This window comes from Ambystoma mexicanum, unplaced genomic scaffold (genome assembly GCF_040938575.1).
Source record: "Ambystoma mexicanum isolate Mex_15411 unplaced genomic scaffold, UKY_AmexF1_1 Mex_scaf34, whole genome shotgun sequence".
Lineage (NCBI taxonomy): Eukaryota > Metazoa > Chordata > Amphibia > Caudata > Ambystomatidae > Ambystoma > Ambystoma mexicanum.
In genome coordinates, this window is record NW_027182449.1 from 724217 (window position 1) to 748891 (window position 24675).

A 24675-nucleotide genomic window follows, 5' to 3' on the forward strand; every position below is an offset into this window, starting at 1 on the left:
AGTGTGGCGTGAGCTAAATTTACAGGCATCTTCTTTGCAAACTTTTGCCAAACCAACTTGGAGCAGCAGTGGGGTAGAGAGTCAGCCTTCAGCTGATGCCTGCCTGGGCTGGGCTGGTCTGGGGGCCTCAGCTGCTGTTACTGGGCCTGCTTCTTTCCTGGACTTGTAGGCCACCAGCCCGAGAAGGTAAGGGCCTCAACCAACATCGCCCTCTGCCTTCCAAAGAGTCGAGGAGTCCCCAGCAGGAAAATTGTGTGTGTGTATTTCTTCTTTTTTTAGAGATGCTTTCTATTTTTGTAAGGAACCGACGCCTGGGTGAGTGCTAGTGTGGCTTGAGGTAAATTTACGGGCAGCTTCTTTGCAAACTTTTGCCAAACCAACTTGGGGCAGCACTGGGGTAGAGAGTCAGCCTTCCGCTGATGCCTGCCTAGGCGTGGCTGGGCTGGGGGCCTCAGTTGCTGTTACTGGGCCTGCTTCTTTCCTGGACTTGTAGGCCGCCAGCCTGAGAAGGTAAGGCCTCAACCAACATCGCCCTCTGCCTTCCAAAGAGTCGAGGAGACCGCAGCAGGAAAATTGTGTGTGTGTTTATTTCTTCTTTTTTTAGAGGTGCTTTCTATTTTTGTAAGGAACTGACGCCTGGGTGAGTGCTAGTGTGGCGTGAGTTAAATTTACAGGCATCTTCTTTGCAAACTTTTGCCAAACCAACTTGGGGCAGCAGTGGGGTAGAGAGTCAGCCTTCTGCTGATGCCTGCCTAGGCGTGGCTGGGCTGGGGGCCTCAGCTGCTGTTACTGGGCCTGCTTCTTTCCTGGACTTGTAGGCCACCAGCCGGAGAAAGTAAGGGCCTCAACCAACATCGCCCTCTGCCTTCCAAAGAGTCGAGGAGTCCCCAGCAGGAAAATTGTGTGTGTGTTTATTTCTTCTTTTTTAGAGATGCTTTCTATTTTTGTAAGGAACCGACGCCTGGGTGAGTGCTAGTGTGGCTTGAGGTAAATTTACGGGCAGCTTCTTTGCAAACTTTTGCCAAAACAACTTGGGGCAGCACTGGGGTAGAGAGTCAGCCTTCCGCTGATGCCTGCCTAGGCGTGGCTGGGCTGGGGGCCTCAGTTGCTGTTACTGGGCCTGCTTCTTTCCTGGACTTGTAGGCCGCCAGCCTGAGAAGGTAAGGCCTCAACCAACATCGCCCTCTGCCTTCCAAAGAGTCGAGGAGACAGCAGCAGGAAAATTGTGTGTGTGTTTATTTCTTCTTTTTTTAGAGGTGCTTTCTATTTTTGTAAGGAACTGACGCCTGGGTGAGTGCTAGTGTGGCTTGAGGTAAATTCACGGGCAGCTTCTTTGCAAACTTTTGCCAAACCAACTTGGGGCAGCAGTGGGGTAGAGAGTCAGCCTTAAGCTGATGCCTGCCTGGGCTGGGCTGGGCTGGGGGCCTCAGCTGCTGTTACTGGGCCTGCTTCTTTCCTGGACTTGTAGGTCACCAGCCCGATATGGTAAGGGCCTCAACCAACATCACCCTCTGCCTTCCAAAGCGTCGAGGAGCCCCCAGCAGGAAAATTGTGTGTGTGTTTATTTCCATCTTTCTTTCCGAGTTTTTTTTTAAAGTTTTGTAAGGAACGGATGCTTGGGTGAGTGAGTGCAAGTGTGGCTTGGCCTGAATTTACAGACACTTTCTTTGCAAACATGAGTAGGCAAGTGGGTATTTCAAAAGTGGGTGCATGGAGCTGCTCGTTGCTTTTCCAAGCTGGCAGCTGTGGCTCCTGAGCTTGAGGCAAAAAGAAGGGCAGAAGCACACTGCAGAGGACAGCGTTCAGCCTTGCAAGAGGGCAGTGGACGTCGGAGGAGCCGACACAGCACAAGAGGCTCGGAATCGGCGCACTCTTCGCCTACGGCCATACCACCCTGAATGCGCCCGATCGCGTCCGATCTCGGAAGCTAAGCAGGGTCGGGCCTGGTTAGTACTTGGATGGGAGACCGCCTGGGAATACCAGGTGCTGTAGGCATTTTGCTACTCTGTGCCCGATAGGCAGCGTTCGTCTTCTCCGTCTTGAACTACATTTTTCCTCCATTCCGCTTTTAATTTTAACAAACACGGCGCGTGAAAAAGGCACAGGGGCAGACAGCAGCCCTCGCTCCAATGCAGAGCCCCGTCAGAGGCGGACACGTTGTCGCCAAACTAACTTGGAGCAGCAGCAGCAGGAGACTGAAGCCAGGGCAGCAGCTTGCCGCCTCGGGTGGGTGGATGCAGCCAGAAAGGGCCACTCGTGTCCCTGGCAAAGCACCTCCAGCGTCTCCCCGTTTTCTCTCCAGTGGACGCGCAAGGCCCCCTACAGCTAGGGGAGGCAAGTGGATGGGCCTCATCTGCATATGTGGGCTCTAGAGGAAGAGTGCACCCTGGGAGACAAGGGGACACCTGGAGCGGGAAGTGCTCACGGGGGAGAAGTGCCTACAAGAGGCAGGAAGGGAGGGAGGCCACATCATGCCTCTCCATAGCCAGGCCTCTGGATGATGGGGCAGAAGCGGCCGTCACCCTAAGCTTCCTAGAAGTCCCAGCTGGGCCCCATGCTACCTAATATCTCGCCTGATCGAGCCTGGTCGAGCACTGGTCGAGCCTTCAGCCAAGGGACACAGGAGCCAAGGGGTCTGGCCTCGAGCCTTCAACCGAGGGACCCAGGAGCCCAGGGTCTGGCCTCAGTGCTTCCCAAGTCGGCCTTCAGCTGAAGCCTGCCTGGGCTGGGAGCCTCAGCTGTTGTTCCTGGGTGTGCTTCTTTCCTGCATGTGAAGGCCACCAGCGGCGAAGGTTGCCCTCCGCCTTCCAAGGAGTCGAGGGGATAGAAGCAGGAAAATTGTGTGTGTGTTTATTTCTTCTTTTTTAGAGATTCTTTCTATTTTTGTAAGGAACTGACGCCTGGGTGAGTGCTAGTGTGGCTTGAGGTAAATTCACGGGCAGCTTCTTTGCAAACTTTTGCCAAACCAACTTGGGGCAGCAGTGGGGTAGAGAGTCAGCCTTCTGCTGATGCCTGCCTAGGCGTGGCTGGGCTGGGGGCCTCAGCTGCTGTTACTGGGCCTGCTTCTTTCCTGGACTTGTAGGCCACCAGCCGGAGAAAGTAAGGGCCTCAACCAACATCGCCCTCTGCCTTCCAAAGAGTCGAGGAGTCCCCAGCAGGAAAATTGTGTGTGTGTTTATTTCTTCTTTTTTAGAGATGCTTTCTATTTTTGTAAGGAAACGACGCCTGGGTGAGTGCTAGTGTGGCGTGAGCTAAATTTACAGGCATCTTCTTTGCAAACTTTTGCCAAACCAACTTGGAGCAGCAGTGGGGTAGAGAGTCAGCCTTCTGCTGATGCCTGCCTGGGCTGGGCTGGTCTGGGGGCCTCAGCTGCTGTTACTGGGCCTGCTTCTTTCCTGGACTTGTAGGCCACCAGCCCGAGAAGGTAAGGGCCTCAACCAACATCGCCCTCTGCCTTCCAAAGAGTCGAGGTGTCCCCAGCAGGAAAATTGTGTGTGTGTATTTCTTCTTTTTTTAGAGATGCTTTCTATTTTTGTAAGGAACCGACGCCTGGGTGAGTGCTAGTGTGGCTTGAGGTAAATTTACGGGCAGCTTCTTTGCAAACTTTTGCCAAACCAACTTGGGGCAGCACTGGGGTAGAGAGTCAGCCTTCCGCTGATGCCTGCCTAGGCGTGGCTGGGCTGGGGGCCTCAGTTGCTGTTACTGGGCCTGCTTCTTTCCTGGACTTGTAGGCCGCCAGCCTGAGAAGGTAAGGCCTCAACCAACATCGCCCTCTGCCTTCCAAAGAGTCGAGGAGACCGCAGCAGGAAAATTGTGTGTGTGTTTATTTCTTCTTTTTTTAGAGGTGCTTTCTATTTTTGTAAGGAACTGACGCCTGGGTGAGTGCTAGTGTGGCGTGAGTTAAATTTACAGGCATCTTCTTTGCAAACTTTTGCCAAACCAACTTGGGGCAGCAGTGGGGTAGAGAGTCAGCCTTCTGCTGATGCCTGCCTAGGCGTGGCTGGGCTGGGGGCCTCAGCTGCTGTTACTGGGCCTGCTTCTTTCCTGGACTTGTAGGCCACCAGCCGGAGAAAGTAAGGGCCTCAACCAACATCGCCCTCTGCCTTCCAAAGAGTCGAGGAGTCCCCAGCAGGAAAATTGTGTGTGTGTTTATTTCTTCTTTTTTAGAGATGCTTTCTATTTTTGTAAGGAACCGACGCCTGGGTGAGTGCTAGTGTGGCTTGAGGTAAATTTACGGGCAGCTTCTTTGCAAACTTTTGCCAAAACAACTTGGGGCAGCACTGGGGTAGAGAGTCAGCCTTCCGCTGATGCCTGCCTAGGCGTGGCTGGGCTGGGGGCCTCAGTTGCTGTTACTGGGCCTGCTTCTTTCCTGGACTTGTAGGCCGCCAGCCTGAGAAGGTAAGGCCTCAACCAACATCGCCCTCTGCCTTCCAAAGAGTCGAGGAGACCGCAGCAGGAAAATTGTGTGTGTGTTTATTTCTTCTTTTTTTAGAGGTGCTTTCTATTTTTGTAAGGAACTGACGCCTGGGTGAGTGCTAGTGTGGCTTGAGGTAAATTCACGGGCAGCTTCTTTGCAAACTTTTGCCAAACCAACTTGGGGCAGCAGTGGGGTAGAGAGTCAGCCTTAAGCTGATGCCTGCCTGGGCTGGGCTGGGCTGGGGGCCTCAGCTGCTGTTACTGGGCCTGCTTCTTTCCTGGACTTGTAGGTCACCAGCCCGATATGGTAAGGGCCTCAACCAACATCACCCTCTGCCTTCCAAAGCGTCGAGGAGCCCCCAGCAGGAAAATTGTGTGTGTGTTTATTTCCATCTTTCTTTCCGAGTTTTTTTTTAAAGTTTTGTAAGGAACGGATGCTTGGGTGAGTGAGTGCAAGTGTGGCTTGGCCTGAATTTACAGACACTTTCTTTGCAAACATGAGTAGGCAAGTGGGTATTTCAAAAGTGGGTGCATGGAGCTGCTCGTTGCTTTTCCAAGCTGGCAGCTGTGGCTCCTGAGCTTGAGGCAAAAAGAAGGGCAGAAGCACACTGCAGAGGACAGCGTTCAGCCTTGCAAGAGGGCAGTGGACGTCGGAGGAGCCGACACAGCACAAGAGGCTCGGAATCGGCGCACTCTTCGCCTACGGCCATACCACCCTGAATGCGCCCGATCTCGTCCGATCTCGGAAGCTAAGCAGGGTCGGGCCTGGTTAGTACTTGGATGGGAGACCGCCTGGGAATACCAGGTGCTGTAGGCATTTTGCTACTCTGTGCCCGATAGGCGGCGTTCGTCTTCTCCGTCTTGAACTACATTTTTCCTCCATTCCGCTTTTAATTTTAACAAACAGGGCGCGTGAAAAAGGCACAGGGGCAGACAGCAGCCCTCGCTCCAATGCAGAGCCCCGTCAGAGGCGGACACGTTGTCGCCAAACTAACTTGGAGCAGCAGCAGCAGGAGACTGAAGCCAGGGCAGCAGCTTGCCGCCTCGGGTGGGTGGATGCAGCCAGAAAGGGCCACTCGTGTCCCTGGCAAAGCACCTCCAGCGTCTCCCCGTTTTCTCTCCAGTGGACGCGCAAGGCCCCCTACAGCTAGGGGAGGCAAGTGGATGGGCCTCATCTGCATATGTGGGCTCTAGAGGAAGAGTGCACCCTGGGAGACAAGGGGACACCTGGAGCGGGAAGTGCTCACGGGGGAGAAGTGCCTACAAGAGGCAGGAAGGGAGGGAGGCCACATCATGCCTCTCCATAGCCAGGCCTCTGGATGATGGGGCAGAAGCGGCCGTCACCATAAGCTTCCTAGAAGTCCCAGCTGGGCCCCATGCTACCTAATATCTCGCCTGATCGAGCCTGGTCGAGCACTGGTCGAGCCTTCAGCCAAGGGACACAGGAGCCAAGGGGTCTGGCCTCGAGCCTTCAGCCGAGGGACCCAGGAGCCCAGGGTCTGGCCTCAGTGCTTCCCAAGTCGGCCTTCAGCTGAAGCCTGCCTGGGCTGGGAGCCTCAGCTGCTGTTCCTGGGTGTGCTTCTTTCCTGCATGTGAAGGCCACCAGCGGCGAAGGTTGCCCTCCGCCTTCTAAGGAGTCGAGGAGACCGCAGCAGGAAAATTGTGTGTGTGTTTATTTCTTCATTTTTTAGAGGTGCTTTCTATTTTTGCAAGGAACTGACGCCTGGGTGAGTGCTAGTGTGGCGTGAGTTAAATTTACAGGCATCTTCTTTGCAAACTTTTGCCAAACCAACTTGGGGCAGCAGTGGGGTAGAGAGTCAGCCTTCTGCTGATGCCTGCCTAGGCGTGGCTGGGCTGGGGGCCTCAGCTGCTGTTACTGGGCCTGCTTCTTTCCTGGACTTGTAGGCCACCAGCCCGAGAAGGTAAGGGCCTCAACCAACATCGCCCTCTGCCTTCCAAAGAGTCGAGGAGTCCCCAGCAGGAAAATTGTGTGTGTGTTTATTTCTTCTTTTTTAGAGATGCTTTCTATTTTTGTAAGGAAACGACGCCTGGGTGAGTGCTAGTGTGGCGTGAGCTAAATTTACAGGCATCTTCTTTGCAAACTTTTGCCAAACCAACTTGGAGCAGCAGTGGGGTAGAGAGTCAGCCTTCTGCTGATGCCTGCCTGGGCTGGGCTGGTCTGGGGGCCTCAGCTGCTGTTACTGGGCCTGCTTCTTTCCTGGACTTGTAGGCCACCAGCCCGAGAAGGTAAGGGCCTCAACCAACATCGCCCTCTGCCTTCCAAAGAGTCGAGGTGTCCCCAGCAGGAAAATTGTGTGTGTGTATTTCTTCTTTTTTTAGAGATGCTTTCTATTTTTGTAAGGAACCGACGCCTGGGTGAGTGCTAGTGTGGCTTGAGGTAAATTTACGGGCAGCTTCTTTGCAAACTTTTGCCAAACCAACTTGGGGCAGCACTGGGGTAGAGAGTCAGCCTTCCGCTGATGCCTGCCTAGGCGTGGCTGGGCTGGGGGCCTCAGTTGCTGTTACTGGGCCTGCTTCTTTCCTGGACTTGTAGGCCGCCAGCCTGAGAAGGTAAGGCCTCAACCAACATCGCCCTCTGCCTTCCAAAGAGTCGAGGAGACCGCAGCAGGAAAATTGTGTGTGTGTTTATTTCTTCTTTTTTTAGAGGTGCTTTCTATTTTTGTAAGGAACTGACGCCTGGGTGAGTGCTAGTGTGGCGTGAGTTAAATTTACAGGCATCTTCTTTGCAAACTTTTGCCAAACCAACTTGGGGCAGCAGTGGGGTAGAGAGTCAGCCTTCTGCTGATGCCTGCCTAGGCGTGGCTGGGCTGGGGGCCTCAGCTGCTGTTACTGGGCCTGCTTCTTTCCTGGACTTGTAGGCCACCAGCCGGAGAAAGTAAGGGCCTCAACCAACATCGCCCTCTGCCTTCCAAAGAGTCGAGGAGTCCCCAGCAGGAAAATTGTGTGTGTGTTTATTTCTTCTTTTTTAGAGATGCTTTCTATTTTTGTAAGGAACCGACGCCTGGGTGAGTGCTAGTGTGGCTTGAGGTAAATTTACGGGCAGCTTCTTTGCAAACTTTTGCCAAAACAACTTGGGGCAGCACTGGGGTAGAGAGTCAGCCTTCCGCTGATGCCTGCCTAGGCGTGGCTGGGCTGGGGGCCTCAGTTGCTGTTACTGGGCCTGCTTCTTTCCTGGACTTGTAGGCCGCCAGCCTGAGAAGGTAAGGCCTCAACCAACATCGCCCTCTGCCTTCCAAAGAGTCGAGGAGACCGCAGCAGGAAAATTGTGTGTGTGTTTATTTCTTCTTTTTTTAGAGGTGCTTTCTATTTTTGTAAGGAACTGACGCCTGGGTGAGTGCTAGTGTGGCTTGAGGTAAATTCACGGGCAGCTTCTTTGCAAACTTTTGCCAAACCAACTTGGGGCAGCAGTGGGGTAGAGAGTCAGCCTTAAGCTGATGCCTGCCTGGGCTGGGCTGGGCTGGGGGCCTCAGCTGCTGTTACTGGGCCTGCTTCTTTCCTGGACTTGTAGGTCACCAGCCCGATATGGTAAGGGCCTCAACCAACATCACCCTCTGCCTTCCAAAGCGTCGAGGAGCCCCCAGCAGGAAAATTGTGTGTGTGTTTATTTCCATCTTTCTTTCCGAGTTTTTTTTTAAAGTTTTGTAAGGAACGGATGCTTGGGTGAGTGAGTGCAAGTGTGGCTTGGCCTGAATTTACAGACACTTTCTTTGCAAACATGAGTAGGCAAGTGGGTATTTCAAAAGTGGGTGCATGGAGCTGCTCGTTGCTTTTCCAAGCTGGCAGCTGTGGCTCCTGAGCTTGAGGCAAAAAGAAGGGCAGAAGCACACTGCAGAGGACAGCGTTCAGCCTTGCAAGAGGGCAGTGGACGTCGGAGGAGCCGACACAGCACAAGAGGCTCGGAATCGGCGCACTCTTCGCCTACGGCCATACCACCCTGAATGCGCCCGATCTCGTCCGATCTCGGAAGCTAAGCAGGGTCGGGCCTGGTTAGTACTTGGATGGGAGACCGCCTGGGAATACCAGGTGCTGTAGGCATTTTGCTACTCTGTGCCCGATAGGCGGCGTTCGTCTTCTCCGTCTTGAACTACATTTTTCCTCCATTCCGCTTTTAATTTTAACAAACAGGGCGCGTGAAAAAGGCACAGGGGCAGACAGCAGCCCTCGCTCCAATGCAGAGCCCCGTCAGAGGCGGACACGTTGTCGCCAAACTAACTTGGAGCAGCAGCAGCAGCAGCAGGAGACTGAAGCCAGGGCAGCAGCTTGCCGCCTCGGGTGGGTGGATGCAGCCAGAAAGGGCCACTCGTGTCCCTGGCAAAGCACCTCCAGCGTCTCCCCGTTTTCTCTCCAGTGGACGCGCAAGGCCCCCTACAGCTAGGGGAGGCAAGTGGATGGGCCTCATCTGCATATGTGGGCTCTAGAGGAAGAGTGCACCCTGGGAGACAAGGGGACACCTGGAGCGGGAAGTGCTCACGGGGGAGAAGTGCCTACAAGAGGCAGGAAGGGAGGGAGGCCACATCATGCCTCTCCATAGCCAGGCCTCTGGATGATGGGGCAGAAGCGGCCGTCACCCTAAGCTTCCTAGAAGTCCCAGCTGGGCCCCATGCTACCTAATATCTCGCCTGATCGAGCCTGGTCGAGCCTTCAGCCAAGGGACACAGGAGCCAAGGGGTCTGGCCTCGAGCCTTCAGCCGAGGGACCCAGGAGCCCAGGGTCTGGCCTCAGTGCTTCCCAAGTCGGCCTTCAGCTGAAGCCTGCCTGGGCTGGGAGCCTCAGCTGCTGTTCCTGGGTGTGCTTCTTTCCTGCATGTGAAGGCCACCAGCGGCGAAGGTTGCCCTCCGCCTTCTAAGGAGTCGAGGAGACCGCAGCAGGAAAATTGTGTGTGTGTTTATTTCTTCTTTTTTTAGAGGTGCTTTCTATTTTTGCAAGGAACTGACGCCTGGATGAGTGCTAGTGTGGCTTGAGGTAAATTCACGGGCAGCTTCTTTGCAAACTTTTGCCAAACCAACTTGGGGCAGCAGTGGGGTAGAGAGTCAGCCTTCCGCTGATGCCTGCCTAGGCGTGGCTGGGCTGGGGGCCTCAGCTGCTGTTACTGGGCCTGCTTCTTTCCTGGACTTGTAGGCCACCAGCCGGAGAAAGTAAGGGCCTCAACCAACATCGCCCTCTGCCTTCCAAAGAGTCGAGGAGTCCCCAGCAGGAAAATTGTGTGTGTGTTTATTTCTTCTTTTTTAGAGATGCTTTCTATTTTTGTAAGGAAACGACGCCTGGGTGAGTGCTAGTGTGGCGTGAGCTAAATTTACAGGCATCTTCTTTGCAAACTTTTGCCAAACCAACTTGGAGCAGCAGTGGGGTAGAGAGTCAGCCTTCTGCTGATGCCTGCCTGGGCTGGGCTGGTCTGGGGGCCTCAGCTGCTGTTACTGGGCCTGCTTCTTTCCTGGACTTGTAGGCCACCAGCCCGAGAAGGTAAGGGCCTCAACCAACATCGCCCTCTGCCTTCCAAAGAGTCGAGGTGTCCCCAGCAGGAAAATTGTGTGTGTGTATTTCTTCTTTTTTTAGAGATGCTTTCTATTTTTGTAAGGAACCGACGCCTGGGTGAGTGCTAGTGTGGCTTGAGGTAAATTTACGGGCAGCTTCTTTGCAAACTTTTGCCAAACCAACTTGGGGCAGCACTGGGGTAGAGAGTCAGCCTTCCGCTGATGCCTGCCTAGGCGTGGCTGGGCTGGGGGCCTCAGTTGCTGTTACTGGGCCTGCTTCTTTCCTGGACTTGTAGGCCGCCAGCCTGAGAAGGTAAGGCCTCAACCAACATCGCCCTCTGCCTTCCAAAGAGTCGAGGAGACCGCAGCAGGAAAATTGTGTGTGTGTTTATTTCTTCTTTTTTTAGAGGTGCTTTCTATTTTTGTAAGGAACTGACGCCTGGGTGAGTGCTAGTGTGGCGTGAGTTAAATTTACAGGCATCTTCTTTGCAAACTTTTGCCAAACCAACTTGGGGCAGCAGTGGGGTAGAGAGTCAGCCTTCTGCTGATGCCTGCCTAGGCGTGGCTGGGCTGGGGGCCTCAGCTGCTGTTACTGGGCCTGCTTCTTTCCTGGACTTGTAGGCCACCAGCCGGAGAAAGTAAGGGCCTCAACCAACATCGCCCTCTGGCTTCCAAAGAGTCGAGGAGTCCCCAGCAGGAAAATTGTGTGTGTGTTTATTTCTTCTTTTTTAGAGATGCTTTCTATTTTTGTAAGGAACCGACGCCTGGGTGAGTGCTAGTGTGGCTTGAGGTAAATTTACGGGCAGCTTCTTTGCAAACTTTTGCCAAAACAACTTGGGGCAGCACTGGGGTAGAGAGTCAGCCTTCCGCTGATGCCTGCCTAGGCGTGGCTGGGCTGGGGGCCTCAGTTGCTGTTACTGGGCCTGCTTCTTTCCTGGACTTGTAGGCCGCCAGCCTGAGAAGGTAAGGCCTCAACCAACATCGCCCTCTGCCTTCCAAAGAGTCGAGGAGACAGCAGCAGGAAAATTGTGTGTGTGTTTATTTCTTCTTTTTTTAGAGGTGCTTTCTATTTTTGTAAGGAACTGACGCCTGGGTGAGTGCTAGTGTGGCTTGAGGTAAATTCACGGGCAGCTTCTTTGCAAACTTTTGCCAAACCAACTTGGGGCAGCAGTGGGGTAGAGAGTCAGCCTTAAGCTGATGCCTGCCTGGGCTGGGCTGGGCTGGGGGCCTCAGCTGCTGTTACTGGGCCTGCTTCTTTCCTGGACTTGTAGGTCACCAGCCCGATATGGTAAGGGCCTCAACCAACATCACCCTCTGCCTTCCAAAGCGTCGAGGAGCCCCCAGCAGGAAAATTGTGTGTGTGTTTATTTCCATCTTTCTTTCCGAGTTTTTTTTTAAAGTTTTGTAAGGAACGGATGCTTGGGTGAGTGAGTGCAAGTGTGGCTTGGCCTGAATTTACAGACACTTTCTTTGCAAACATGAGTAGGCAAGTGGGTATTTCAAAAGTGGGTGCATGGAGCTGCTCGTTGCTTTTCCAAGCTGGCAGCTGTGGCTCCTGAGCTTGAGGCAAAAAGAAGGGCAGAAGCACACTGCAGAGGACAGCGTTCAGCCTTGCAAGAGGGCAGTGGACGTCGGAGGAGCCGACACAGCACAAGAGGCTCGGAATCGGCGCACTCTTCGCCTACGGCCATACCACCCTGAATGCGCCCGATCTCGTCCGATCTCGGAAGCTAAGCAGGGTCGGGCCTGGTTAGTACTTGGATGGGAGACCGCCTGGGAATACCAGGTGCTGTAGGCATTTTGCTACTCTGTGCCCGATAGGCGGCGTTCGTCTTCTCCGTCTTGAACTACATTTTTCCTCCATTCCGCTTTTAATTTTAACAAACACGGCGCGTGAAAAAGGCACAGGGGCAGACAGCAGCCCTCGCTCCAATGCAGAGCCCCGTCAGAGGCGGACACGTTGTCGCCAAACTAACTTGGAGCAGCAGCAGCAGCAGCAGGAGACTGAAGCCAGGGCAGCAGCTTGCCGCCTCGGGTGGGTGGATGCAGCCAGAAAGGGCCACTCGTGTCCCTGGCAAAGCACCTCCAGCGTCTCCCCGTTTTCTCTCCAGTGGACGCGCAAGGCCCCCTACAGCTAGGGGAGGCAAGTGGATGGGCCTCATCTGCATATGTGGGCTCTAGAGGAAGAGTGCACCCTGGGAGACAAGGGGACACCTGGAGCGGGAAGTGCTCACGGGGGAGAAGTGCCTACAAGAGGCAGGAAGGGAGGGAGGCCACATCATGCCTCTCCATAGCCAGGCCTCTGGATGATGGGGCAGAAGCGGCCGTCACCCTAAGCTTCCTAGAAGTCCCAGCTGGGCCCCATGCTACCTAATATCTCGCCTGATCGAGCCCTGGTCGAGCCCTGGTCGAGCCTTCAGCCAAGGGACACAGGAGCCAAGGGGTCTGGCCTCGAGCCTTCAGCTGAGGGACCCAGGAGCCCAGGGTCTGGCCTCAGTGCTTCCCAAGTCGGCCTTCAGCTGAAGCCTGCCTGGGCTGGGAGCCTCAGCTGCTGTTCCTGGGTGTGCTTCTTTCCTGCATGTGAAGGCCACCAGCGGCGAAGGTTGCCCTCCGCCTTCTAAGGAGTCGAGGAGACCGCAGCAGGAAAATTGTGTGTGTGTTTATTTCTTCTTTTTTTAGAGGTGCTTTCTATTTTTGCAAGGAACTGACGCCTGGGTGAGTGCTAGTGTGGCTTGAGGTAAATTCACGGGCAGCTTCTTTGCAAACTTTTGCCAAACCAACTTGGGGCAGCAGTGGGGTAGAGAGTCAGCCTTCTGCTGATGCCTGCCTAGGCGTGGCTGGGCTGGGGGCCTCAGCTGCTGTTACTGGGCCTGCTTCTTTCCTGGACTTGTAGGCCACCAGCCGGAGAAAGTAAGGGCCTCAACCAACATCGCCCTCTGCCTTCCAAAGAGTCGAGGAGTCCCCAGCAGGAAAATTGTGTGTGTGTTTATTTCTTCTTTTTTAGAGATGCTTTCTATTTTTGTAAGGAAACGACGCCTGGGTGAGTGCTAGTGTGGCGTGAGCTAAATTTACAGGCATCTTCTTTGCAAACTTTTGCCAAACCAACTTGGAGCAGCAGTGGGGTAGAGAGTCAGCCTTCAGCTGATGCCTGCCTGGGCTGGGCTGGTCTGGGGGCCTCAGCTGCTGTTACTGGGCCTGCTTCTTTCCTGGACTTGTAGGCCACCAGCCCGAGAAGGTAAGGGCCTCAACCAACATCGCCCTCTGCCTTCCAAAGAGTCGAGGAGTCCCCAGCAGGAAAATTGTGTGTGTGTATTTCTTCTTTTTTTAGAGATGCTTTCTATTTTTGTAAGGAACCGACGCCTGGGTGAGTGCTAGTGTGGCTTGAGGTAAATTTACGGGCAGCTTCTTTGCAAACTTTTGCCAAACCAACTTGGGGCAGCACTGGGGTAGAGAGTCAGCCTTCCGCTGATGCCTGCCTAGGCGTGGCTGGGCTGGGGGCCTCAGTTGCTGTTACTGGGCCTGCTTCTTTCCTGGACTTGTAGGCCGCCAGCCTGAGAAGGTAAGGCCTCAACCAACATCGCCCTCTGCCTTCCAAAGAGTCGAGGAGACCGCAGCAGGAAAATTGTGTGTGTGTTTATTTCTTCTTTTTTTAGAGGTGCTTTCTATTTTTGTAAGGAACTGACGCCTGGGTGAGTGCTAGTGTGGCGTGAGTTAAATTTACAGGCATCTTCTTTGCAAACTTTTGCCAAACCAACTTGGGGCAGCAGTGGGGTAGAGAGTCAGCCTTCTGCTGATGCCTGCCTAGGCGTGGCTGGGCTGGGGGCCTCAGCTGCTGTTACTGGGCCTGCTTCTTTCCTGGACTTGTAGGCCACCAGCCGGAGAAAGTAAGGGCCTCAACCAACATCGCCCTCTGCCTTCCAAAGAGTCGAGGAGTCCCCAGCAGGAAAATTGTGTGTGTGTTTATTTCTTCTTTTTTAGAGATGCTTTCTATTTTTGTAAGGAACCGACGCCTGGGTGAGTGCTAGTGTGGCTTGAGGTAAATTTACGGGCAGCTTCTTTGCAAACTTTTGCCAAAACAACTTGGGGCAGCACTGGGGTAGAGAGTCAGCCTTCCGCTGATGCCTGCCTAGGCGTGGCTGGGCTGGGGGCCTCAGTTGCTGTTACTGGGCCTGCTTCTTTCCTGGACTTGTAGGCCGCCAGCCTGAGAAGGTAAGGCCTCAACCAACATCGCCCTCTGCCTTCCAAAGAGTCGAGGAGACAGCAGCAGGAAAATTGTGTGTGTGTTTATTTCTTCTTTTTTTAGAGGTGCTTTCTATTTTTGTAAGGAACTGACGCCTGGGTGAGTGCTAGTGTGGCTTGAGGTAAATTCACGGGCAGCTTCTTTGCAAACTTTTGCCAAACCAACTTGGGGCAGCAGTGGGGTAGAGAGTCAGCCTTAAGCTGATGCCTGCCTGGGCTGGGCTGGGCTGGGGGCCTCAGCTGCTGTTACTGGGCCTGCTTCTTTCCTGGACTTGTAGGTCACCAGCCCGATATGGTAAGGGCCTCAACCAACATCACCCTCTGCCTTCCAAAGCGTCGAGGAGCCCCCAGCAGGAAAATTGTGTGTGTGTTTATTTCCATCTTTCTTTCCGAGTTTTTTTTTAAAGTTTTGTAAGGAACGGATGCTTGGGTGAGTGAGTGCAAGTGTGGCTTGGCCTGAATTTACAGACACTTTCTTTGCAAACATGAGTAGGCAAGTGGGTATTTCAAAAGTGGGTGCATGGAGCTGCTCGTTGCTTTTCCAAGCTGGCAGCTGTGGCTCCTGAGCTTGAGGCAAAAAGAAGGGCAGAAGCACACTGCAGAGGACAGCGTTCAGCCTTGCAAGAGGGCAGTGGACGTCGGAGGAGCCGACACAGCACAAGAGGCTCGGAATCGGCGCACTCTTCGCCTACGGCCATACCACCCTGAATGCGCCCGATCGCGTCCGATCTCGGAAGCTAAGCAGGGTCGGGCCTGGTTAGTACTTGGATGGGAGACCGCCTGGGAATACCAGGTGCTGTAGGCATTTTGCTACTCTGTGCCCGATAGGCAGCGTTCGTCTTCTCCGTCTTGAACTACATTTTTCCTCCATTCCGCTTTTAATTTTAACAAACACGGCGCGTGAAAAAGGCACAGGGGCAGACAGCAGCCCTCGCTCCAATGCAGAGCCCCGTCAGAGGCGGACACGTTGTCGCCAAACTAACTTGGAGCAGCAGCAGCAGGAGACTGAAGCCAGGGCAGCAGCTTGCCGCCTCGGGTGGGTGGATGCAGCCAGAAAGGGCCACTCGTGTCCCTGGCAAAGCACCTCCAGCGTCTCCCCGTTTTCTCTCCAGTGGACGCGCAAGGCCCCCTACAGCTAGGGGAGGCAAGTGGATGGGCCTCATCTGCATATGTGGGCTCTAGAGGAAGAGTGCACCCTGGGAGACAAGGGGACACCTGGAGCGGGAAGTGCTCACGGGGGAGAAGTGCCTACAAGAGGCAGGAAGGGAGGGAGGCCACATCATGCCTCTCCATAGCCAGGCCTCTGGATGATGGGGCAGAAGCGGCCGTCACCCTAAGCTTCCTAGAAGTCCCAGCTGGGCCCCATGCTACCTAATATCTCGCCTGATCGAGCCTGGTCGAGCACTGGTCGAGCCTTCAGCCAAGGGACACAGGAGCCAAGGGGTCTGGCCTCGAGCCTTCAGCCGAGGGACCCAGGAGCCCAGGGTCTGGCCTCAGTGCTTCCCAAGTCGGCCTTCAGCTGAAGCCTGCCTGGGCTGGGAGCCTCAGCTGCTGTTCCTGGGTGTGCTTCTTTCCTGCATGTGAAGGCCACCAGCGGCGAAGGTTGCCCTCCGCCTTCTAAGGAGTCGAGGAGACCGCAGCAGGAAAATTGTGTGTGTGTTTATTTCTTCTTTTTTTAGAGGTGCTTTCTATTTTTGCAAGGAACTGACGCCTGGATGAGTGCTAGTGTGGCTTGAGGTAAATTCACGGGCAGCTTCTTTGCAAACTTTTGCCAAACCAACTTGGGGCAGCAGTGGGGTAGAGAGTCAGCCTTCCGCTGATGCCTGCCTAGGCGTGGCTGGGCTGGGGGCCTCAGCTGCTGTTACTGGGCCTGCTTCTTTCCTGGACTTGTAGGCCACCAGCCGGAGAAAGTAAGGGCCTCAACCAACATCGCCCTCTGCCTTCCAAAGAGTCGAGGAGTCCCCAGCAGGAAAATTGTGTGTGTGTTTATTTCTTCTTTTTTAGAGATGCTTTCTATTTTTGTAAGGAAACGACGCCTGGGTGAGTGCTAGTGTGGCGTGAGCTAAATTTACAGGCATCTTCTTTGCAAACTTTTGCCAAACCAACTTGGAGCAGCAGTGGGGTAGAGAGTCAGCCTTCTGCTGATGCCTGCCTGGGCTGGGCTGGTCTGGGGGCCTCAGCTGCTGTTACTGGGCCTGCTTCTTTCCTGGACTTGTAGGCCACCAGCCCGAGAAGGTAAGGGCCTCAACCAACATCGCCCTCTGCCTTCCAAAGAGTCGAGGTGTCCCCAGCAGGAAAATTGTGTGTGTGTATTTCTTCTTTTTTTAGAGATGCTTTCTATTTTTGTAAGGAACCGACGCCTGGGTGAGTGCTAGTGTGGCTTGAGGTAAATTTACGGGCAGCTTCTTTGCAAACTTTTGCCAAACCAACTTGGGGCAGCACTGGGGTAGAGAGTCAGCCTTCCGCTGATGCCTGCCTAGGCGTGGCTGGGCTGGGGGCCTCAGTTGCTGTTACTGGGCCTGCTTCTTTCCTGGACTTGTAGGCCGCCAGCCTGAGAAGGTAAGGCCTCAACCAACATCGCCCTCTGCCTTCCAAAGAGTCGAGGAGACCGCAGCAGGAAAATTGTGTGTGTGTTTATTTCTTCTTTTTTTAGAGGTGCTTTCTATTTTTGTAAGGAACTGACGCCTGGGTGAGTGCTAGTGTGGCGTGAGTTAAATTTACAGGCATCTTCTTTGCAAACTTTTGCCAAACCAACTTGGGGCAGCAGTGGGGTAGAGAGTCAGCCTTCTGCTGATGCCTGCCTAGGCGTGGCTGGGCTGGGGGCCTCAGCTGCTGTTACTGGGCCTGCTTCTTTCCTGGACTTGTAGGCCACCAGCCGGAGAAAGTAAGGGCCTCAACCAACATCGCCCTCTGGCTTCCAAAGAGTCGAGGAGTCCCCAGCAGGAAAATTGTGTGTGTGTTTATTTCTTCTTTTTTAGAGATGCTTTCTATTTTTGTAAGGAACCGACGCCTGGGTGAGTGCTAGTGTGGCTTGAGGTAAATTTACGGGCAGCTTCTTTGCAAACTTTTGCCAAAACAACTTGGGGCAGCACTGGGGTAGAGAGTCAGCCTTCCGCTGATGCCTGCCTAGGCGTGGCTGGGCTGGGGGCCTCAGTTGCTGTTACTGGGCCTGCTTCTTTCCTGGACTTGTAGGCCGCCAGCCTGAGAAGGTAAGGCCTCAACCAACATCGCCCTCTGCCTTCCAAAGAGTCGAGGAGACAGCAGCAGGAAAATTGTGTGTGTGTTTATTTCTTCTTTTTTTAGAGGTGCTTTCTATTTTTGTAAGGAACTGACGCCTGGGTGAGTGCTAGTGTGGCTTGAGGTAAATTCACGGGCAGCTTCTTTGCAAACTTTTGCCAAACCAACTTGGGGCAGCAGTGGGGTAGAGAGTCAGCCTTAAGCTGATGCCTGCCTGGGCTGGGCTGGGCTGGGGGCCTCAGCTGCTGTTACTGGGCCTGCTTCTTTCCTGGACTTGTAGGTCACCAGCCCGATATGGTAAGGGCCTCAACCAACATCACCCTCTGCCTTCCAAAGCGTCGAGGAGCCCCCAGCAGGAAAATTGTGTGTGTGTTTATTTCCATCTTTCTTTCCGAGTTTTTTTTTAAAGTTTTGTAAGGAACGGATGCTTGGGTGAGTGAGTGCAAGTGTGGCTTGGCCTGAATTTACAGACACTTTCTTTGCAAACATGAGTAGGCAAGTGGGTATTTCAAAAGTGGGTGCATGGAGCTGCTCGTTGCTTTTCCAAGCTGGCAGCTGTGGCTCCTGAGCTTGAGGCAAAAAGAAGGGCAGAAGCACACTGCAGAGGACAGCGTTCAGCCTTGCAAGAGGGCAGTGGACGTCGGAGGAGCCGACACAGCACAAGAGGCTCGGAATCGGCGCACTCTTCGCCTACGGCCATACCACCCTGAATGCGCCCGATCTCGTCCGATCTCGGAAGCTAAGCAGGGTCGGGCCTGGTTAGTACTTGGATGGGAGACCGCCTGGGAATACCAGGTGCTGTAGGCATTTTGCTACTCTGTGCCCGATAGGCGGCGTTCGTCTTCTCCGTCTTGAACTACATTTTTCCTCCATTCCGCTTTTAATTTTAACAAACACGGCGCGTGAAAAAGGCACAGGGGCAGACAGCAGCCCTCGCTCCAATGCAGAGCCCCGTCAGAGGCGGACACGTTGTCGCCAAACTAACTTGGAGCAGCAGCAGCAGCAGCAGGAGACTGAAGCCAGGGCAGCAGCTTGCCGCCTCGGGTGGGTGGATGCAGCCAGAAAGGGCCACTCGTGTCCCTGGCAAAGCACCTCCAGCGTCTCCCCGTTTTCTCTCCAGTGGACGCGCAAGGCCCCCTACAGCTAGGGGAGGCAAGTGGATGGGCCTCATCTGCATATGTGGGCTCTAGAGGAAGAGTGCACCCTGGGAGACAAGGGGACACCTGGAGCGGGAAGTGCTCACGGGGGAGAAGTGCCTACAAGAGGCAGGAAGGGAGGGAGGCCACATCATGCCTCTCCATAGCCAGGCCTCTGGATGATGGGGCAGAAGCGGCCGTCACCCTAAGCTTCCTAGAAGTCCCAGCTGGGCCCCATGCTACCTAATATCTCGCCTGATCGAGCCCTGGTCGAGCCCTGGTCGAGCCTTCAGCCAAGGGACACAGGAGCCAAGGGGTCTGGCCTCGAGCCTTCAGCTGAGGGACCCAGGAGCCCAGGGTCTGGCCTCAGTGCTTCCCAAGTCGGCCTTCAGCTGAAGCCTGCCTGGGCTGGGAGCCTCAGCTGCTGTTCCTGGGTGTGCTTCTTTCCTGCATGTGAAGGCCACCAGCGGCGAAGGTTGCCCTCCGCCTTCTAAGGAGTCGAGGAGACCGCAGCAGGAAAATTGTGTGTGTGTTTATTTCTTCTTTTTTTAGAGGTGCTTTCTATTTTTGCAAGGAACTGACGCCTGGGTGAGTGCTAGTGTGGCTTGAGGTAAATTCACGGGCAGCTTCTTTGCAAACTTTTGCCAAACCAACTTGGGGCAGCAGTGGGGTAGAGAGTCAGCCTTCTGCTGATGCCTGCCTAGGCGTGGCTGGGCTGGGGGCCTCAGCTGCTGTTACTGGGCCTGCTTCTTTCCTGGACTTGTAGGCCACCAGCCGGAGAAAGTAAGGGCCTCAACCAACATCGCCCTCTGCCTTCCAAAGAGTCGAGGAGTCCCCAGCAGGAAAATTGTGTGTGTGTTTATTTCTTCTTTTTTAGAGATGCTTTCTATTTTTGTAAGGAAACGACGCCTGGGTGAGTGCTAGTGTGGCGTGAGCTAAATTTACAGGCATCTTCTTTGCAAACTTTTGCCAAACCAACTTGGAGCAGCAGTGGGGTAGAGAGTCAGCCTTCAGCTGATGCCTGCCTGGGCTGGGCTGGTCTGGGGGCCTCAGCTGCTGTTACTGGGCCTGCTTCTTTCCTGGACTTGTAGGCCACCAGCCCGAGAAGGTAAGGGCCTCAACCAACATCGCCCTCTGCCTTCCAAAGAGTCGAGGAGTCCCCAGCAGGAAAATTGTGTGTGTGTATTTCTTCTTTTTTTAGAGATGCTTTCTATTTTTGTAAGGAACCGACGCCTGGGTGAGTGCTAGTGTGGCTTGAGGTAAATTTACGGGCAGCTTCTTTGCAAACTTTTGCCAAACCAACTTGGGGCAGCACTGGGGTAGAGAGTCAGCCTTCCGCTGATGCCTGCCTAGGCGTGGCTGGGCTGGGGGCCTCAGTTGCTGTTACTGGGCCTGCTTCTTTCCTGGACTTGTAGGCCGCCAGCCTGAGAAGGTAAGGCCTCAACCAACATCGCCCTCTGCCTTCCAAAGAGTCGAGGAGACCGCAGCAGGAAAATTGTGTGTGTGTTTATTTCTTCTTTTTTTAGAGGTGCTTTCTATTTTTGTAAGGAACTGACGCCTGGGTGAGTGCTAGTGTGGCGTGAGTTAAATTTACAGGCATCTTCTTTGCAAACTTTTGCCAAACCAACTTGGGGCAGCAGTGGGGTAGAGAGTCAGCCTTCTGCTGATGCCTGCCTAGGCGTGGCTGGGCTGGGGGCCTCAGCTGCTGTTACTGGGCCTGCTTCTTTCCTGGACTTGTAGGCCACCAGCCGGAGAAAGTAAGGGCCTCAACCAACATCGCCCTCTGCCTTCCAAAGAGTCGAGGAGTCCCCAGCAGGAAAATTGTGTGTGTGTTTATTTCTTCTTTTTTAGAGATGCTTTCTATTTTTGTAAGGAACCGACGCCTGGGTGAGTGCTAGTGTGGCTTGAGGTAAATTTACGGGCAGCTTCTTTGCAAACTTTTGCCAAAACAACTTGGGGCAGCACTGGGGTAGAGAGTCAGCCTTCCGCTGATGCCTGCCTAGGCGTGGCTGGGCTGGGGGCCTCAGTTGCTGTTACTGGGCCTGCTTCTTTCCTGGACTTGTAGGCCGCCAGCCTGAGAAGGTAAGGCCTCAACCAACATCGCCCTCTGCCTTCCAAAGAGTCGAGGAGACAGCAGCAGGAAAATTGTGTGTGTGTTTATTTCTTCTTTTTTTAGAGGTGCTTTCTATTTTTGTAAGGAACTGACGCCTGGGTGAGTGCTAGTGTGGCTTGAGGTAAATTCACGGGCAGCTTCTTTGCAAACTTTTGCCAAACCAACTTGGGGCAGCAGTGGGGTAGAGAGTCAGCCTTAAGCTGATGCCTGCCTGGGCTGGGCTGGGCTGGGGGCCTCAGCTGCTGTTACTGGGCCTGCTTCTTTCCTGGACTTGTAGGTCACCAGCCCGATATGGTAAGGGCCTCAACCAACATCACCCTCTGCCTTCCAAAGCGTCGAGGAGCCCCCAGCAGGAAAATTGTGTGTGTGTTTATTTCCATCTTTCTTTCCGAGTTTTTTTTTAAAGTTTTGTAAGGAACGGATGCTTGGGTGAGTGAGTGCAAGTGTGGCTTGGCCTGAATTTACAGACACTTTCTTTGCAAACATGAGTAGGCAAGTGGGTATTTCAAAAGTGGGTGCATGGAGCTGCTCGTTGCTTTTCCAAGCTGGCAGCTGTGGCTCCTGAGCTTGAGGCAAAAAGAAGGGCAGAAGCACACTGCAGAGGACAGCGTTCAGCCTTGCAAGAGGGCAGTGGACGTCGGAGGAGCCGACACAGCACAAGAGGCTCGGAATCGGCGCACTCTTCGCCTACGGCCATACCACCCTGAATGCGCCCGATCGCGTCCGATCTCGGAAGCTAAGCAGGGTCGGGCCTGGTTAGTACTTGGATGGGAGACCGCCTGGGAATACCAGGTGCTGTAGGCATTTTGCTACTCTGTGCCCGATAGGCAGCGTTCGTCTTCTCCGTCTTGAACTACATTTTTCCTCCATTCCGCTTTTAATTTTAACAAACACGGCGCGTGAAAAAGGCACAGGGGCAGACAGCAGCCCTCGCTCCAATGCAGAGCCCCGTCAGAGGCGGACACGTTGTCGCCAAACTAACTTGGAGCAGCAGCAGCAGGAGACTGAAGCCAGGGCAGCAGCTTGCCGCCTCGGGTGGGTGGATGCAGCCAGAAAGGGCCACTCGTGTCCCTGGCAAAGCACCTCCAGCGTCTCCCCGTTTTCTCTCCAGTGGACGCGCAAGGCCCCCTACAGCTAGGGGAGGCAAGTGGATGGGCCTCATCTGCATATGTGGGCTCTAGAGGAAGAGTGCACCCTGGGAGACAAGGGGACACCTGGAGCGGGAAGTGCTCACGGGGGAGAAGTGCCTACAAGAGGCAGGAAGGGAGGGAGGCCACATCATGCCTCTCCATAGCCAGGCCTCTGGATGATGGGGCAGAAGCGGCCGTCACCCTAAGCTTCCTAGAAGTCCCAGCTGGGCCCCATGCTACCTAATATCTCGCCTGATCGAGCCTGGTCGAGCACTGGTCGAGCCTTCAGCCAAGGGACACAGGAGCCAAGGGGTCTGGCCTCGAGCCTTCAACCGAGGGACCCAGGAGCCCAGGGTCTGGCCTCAGTGCTTCCCAAGTCGGCCTTCAGCTGAAGCCTGCCTGGGCTGGGAGCCTCAGCTGCTGTTCCTGGGTGTGCTTCTTTCCTGCATGTGAAGGCCACCAGCGGCGAAGGTTGCCCTCCGCCTTCCAAGGAGTCGAGGGGATAGAAGCAGGAAAATTGTGTGTGTGTTTATTTCTTCTTTTTTAGAGATTCTTTCTATTTTTGTAAGGAACTGACGCCTGGGTGAGTGCTAGTGTGGCTTGAGGTAAATTCACGGGCAGCTTCTTTGCAAACTTTTGCCAAACCAACTTGGGGCAGCAGTGGGGTAGAGAGTCAGCCTTCTGCTGATGCCTGCCTAGGCGTGGCTGGGCTGGGGGCCTCAGCTGCTGTTACTGGGCCTGCTTCTTTCCTGGACTTGTAGGCCACCAGCCGGAGAAAGTAAGGGCCTCAACCAACATCGCCCTCTGCCTTCCAAAGAGTCGAGGAGTCCCCAGCAGGAAAATTGTGTGTGTGTTTATTTCTTCTTTTTTAGAGATGCTTTCTATTTTTGTAAGGAAACGACGCCTGGGTGAGTGCTAGTGTGGCGTGAGCTAAATTTACAGGCATCTTCTTTGCAAACTTTTGCCAAACCAACTTGGAGCAGCAGTGGGGTAGAGAGTCAGCCTTCTGCTGATGCCTGCCTGGGCTGGGCTGGTCTGGGGGCCTCAGCTGCTGTTACTGGGCCTGCTTCTTTCCTGGACTTGTAGGCCACCAGCCCGAGAAGGTAAGGGCCTCAACCAACATCGCCCTCTGCCTTCCAAAGAGTCGAGGTGTCCCCAGCAGGAAAATTGTGTGTGTGTATTTCTTCTTTTTTTAGAGATGCTTTCTATTTTTGTAAGGAACCGACGCCTGGGTGAGTGCTAGTGTGGCTTGAGGTAAATTTACGGGCAGCTTCTTTGCAAACTTTTGCCAAACCAACTTGGGGCAGCACTGGGGTAGAGAGTCAGCCTTCCGCTGATGCCTGCCTAGGCGTGGCTGGGCTGGGGGCCTCAGTTGCTGTTACTGGGCCTGCTTCTTTCCTGGACTTGTAGGCCGCCAGCCTGAGAAGGTAAGGCCTCAACCAACATCGCCCTCTGCCTTCCAAAGAGTCGAGGAGACCGCAGCAGGAAAATTGTGTGTGTGTTTATTTCTTCTTTTTTTAGAGGTGCTTTCTATTTTTGTAAGGAACTGACGCCTGGGTGAGTGCTAGTGTGGCGTGAGTTAAATTTACAGGCATCTTCTTTGCAAACTTTTGCCAAACCAACTTGGGGCAGCAGTGGGGTAGAGAGTCAGCCTTCTGCTGATGCCTGCCTAGGCGTGGCTGGGCTGGGGGCCTCAGCTGCTGTTACTGGGCCTGCTTCTTTCCTGGACTTGTAGGCCACCAGCCGGAGAAAGTAAGGGCCTCAACCAACATCGCCCTCTGCCTTCCAAAGAGTCGAGGAGTCCCCAGCAGGAAAATTGTGTGTGTGTTTATTTCTTCTTTTTTAGAGATGCTTTCTATTTTTGTAAGGAACCGACGCCTGGGTGAGTGCTAGTGTGGCTTGAGGTAAATTTACGGGCAGCTTCTTTGCAAACTTTTGCCAAAACAACTTGGGGCAGCACTGGGGTAGAGAGTCAGCCTTCCGCTGATGCCTGCCTAGGCGTGGCTGGGCTGGGGGCCTCAGTTGCTGTTACTGGGCCTGCTTCTTTCCTGGACTTGTAGGCCGCCAGCCTGAGAAGGTAAGGCCTCAACCAACATCGCCCTCTGCCTTCCAAAGAGTCGAGGAGACCGCAGCAGGAAAATTGTGTGTGTGTTTATTTCTTCTTTTTTTAGAGGTGCTTTCTATTTTTGTAAGGAACTGACGCCTGGGTGAGTGCTAGTGTGGCTTGAGGTAAATTCACGGGCAGCTTCTTTGCAAACTTTTGCCAAACCAACTTGGGGCAGCAGTGGGGTAGAGAGTCAGCCTTAAGCTGATGCCTGCCTGGGCTGGGCTGGGCTGGGGGCCTCAGCTGCTGTTACTGGGCCTGCTTCTTTCCTGGACTTGTAGGTCACCAGCCCGATATGGTAAGGGCCTCAACCAACATCACCCTCTGCCTTCCAAAGCGTCGAGGAGCCCCCAGCAGGAAAATTGTGTGTGTGTTTATTTCCATCTTTCTTTCCGAGTTTTTTTTTAAAGTTTTGTAAGGAACGGATGCTTGGGTGAGTGAGTGCAAGTGTGGCTTGGCCTGAATTTACAGACACTTTCTTTGCAAACATGAGTAGGCAAGTGGGTATTTCAAAAGTGGGTGCATGGAGCTGCTCGTTGCTTTTCCAAGCTGGCAGCTGTGGCTCCTGAGCTTGAGGCAAAAAGAAGGGCAGAAGCACACTGCAGAGGACAGCGTTCAGCCTTGCAAGAGGGCAGTGGACGTCGGAGGAGCCGACACAGCACAAGAGGCTCGGAATCGGCGCACTCTTCGCCTACGGCCATACCACCCTGAATGCGCCCGATCTCGTCCGATCTCGGAAGCTAAGCAGGGTCGGGCCTGGTTAGTACTTGGATGGGAGACCGCCTGGGAATACCAGGTGCTGTAGGCA

At 54.2% G+C, this 24675-nt stretch overlaps 8 non-coding genes across 8 annotated transcripts; all 8 read left to right on the forward strand.

Moving 5' to 3' along the window:
- Nucleotides 1-1876: 1876 nt before the first annotated feature.
- Nucleotides 1877-1995, forward strand: LOC138558912 (5S ribosomal RNA). The gene has a single exon (XR_011299030.1). It is a non-coding gene; the product is annotated as a 5S ribosomal RNA (ribosomal RNA).
- A 3119-nt stretch (nucleotides 1996-5114) lies between these two features.
- On the forward strand, nucleotides 5115-5233 carry LOC138558678 (5S ribosomal RNA). Its single transcript, XR_011298798.1, has one exon. It is a non-coding gene; the product is annotated as a 5S ribosomal RNA (ribosomal RNA).
- A 3120-nt stretch (nucleotides 5234-8353) lies between these two features.
- Nucleotides 8354-8472, forward strand: LOC138558679 (5S ribosomal RNA). The gene has a single exon (XR_011298799.1). It is a non-coding gene; the product is annotated as a 5S ribosomal RNA (ribosomal RNA).
- A 3115-nt stretch (nucleotides 8473-11587) lies between these two features.
- On the forward strand, nucleotides 11588-11706 carry LOC138558681 (5S ribosomal RNA). The gene has a single exon (XR_011298801.1). It is a non-coding gene; the product is annotated as a 5S ribosomal RNA (ribosomal RNA).
- Nucleotides 11707-14833: 3127 nt separating this feature from the next.
- Nucleotides 14834-14952, forward strand: LOC138558913 (5S ribosomal RNA). The gene has a single exon (XR_011299031.1). It is a non-coding gene; the product is annotated as a 5S ribosomal RNA (ribosomal RNA).
- Nucleotides 14953-18072: 3120 nt separating this feature from the next.
- LOC138558682 (5S ribosomal RNA) lies at nucleotides 18073-18191 on the forward strand. The gene has a single exon (XR_011298802.1). It is a non-coding gene; the product is annotated as a 5S ribosomal RNA (ribosomal RNA).
- A 3127-nt stretch (nucleotides 18192-21318) lies between these two features.
- On the forward strand, nucleotides 21319-21437 carry LOC138558914 (5S ribosomal RNA). The gene has a single exon (XR_011299032.1). It is a non-coding gene; the product is annotated as a 5S ribosomal RNA (ribosomal RNA).
- A 3119-nt stretch (nucleotides 21438-24556) lies between these two features.
- On the forward strand, nucleotides 24557-24675 carry LOC138558683 (5S ribosomal RNA). The gene has a single exon (XR_011298803.1). It is a non-coding gene; the product is annotated as a 5S ribosomal RNA (ribosomal RNA).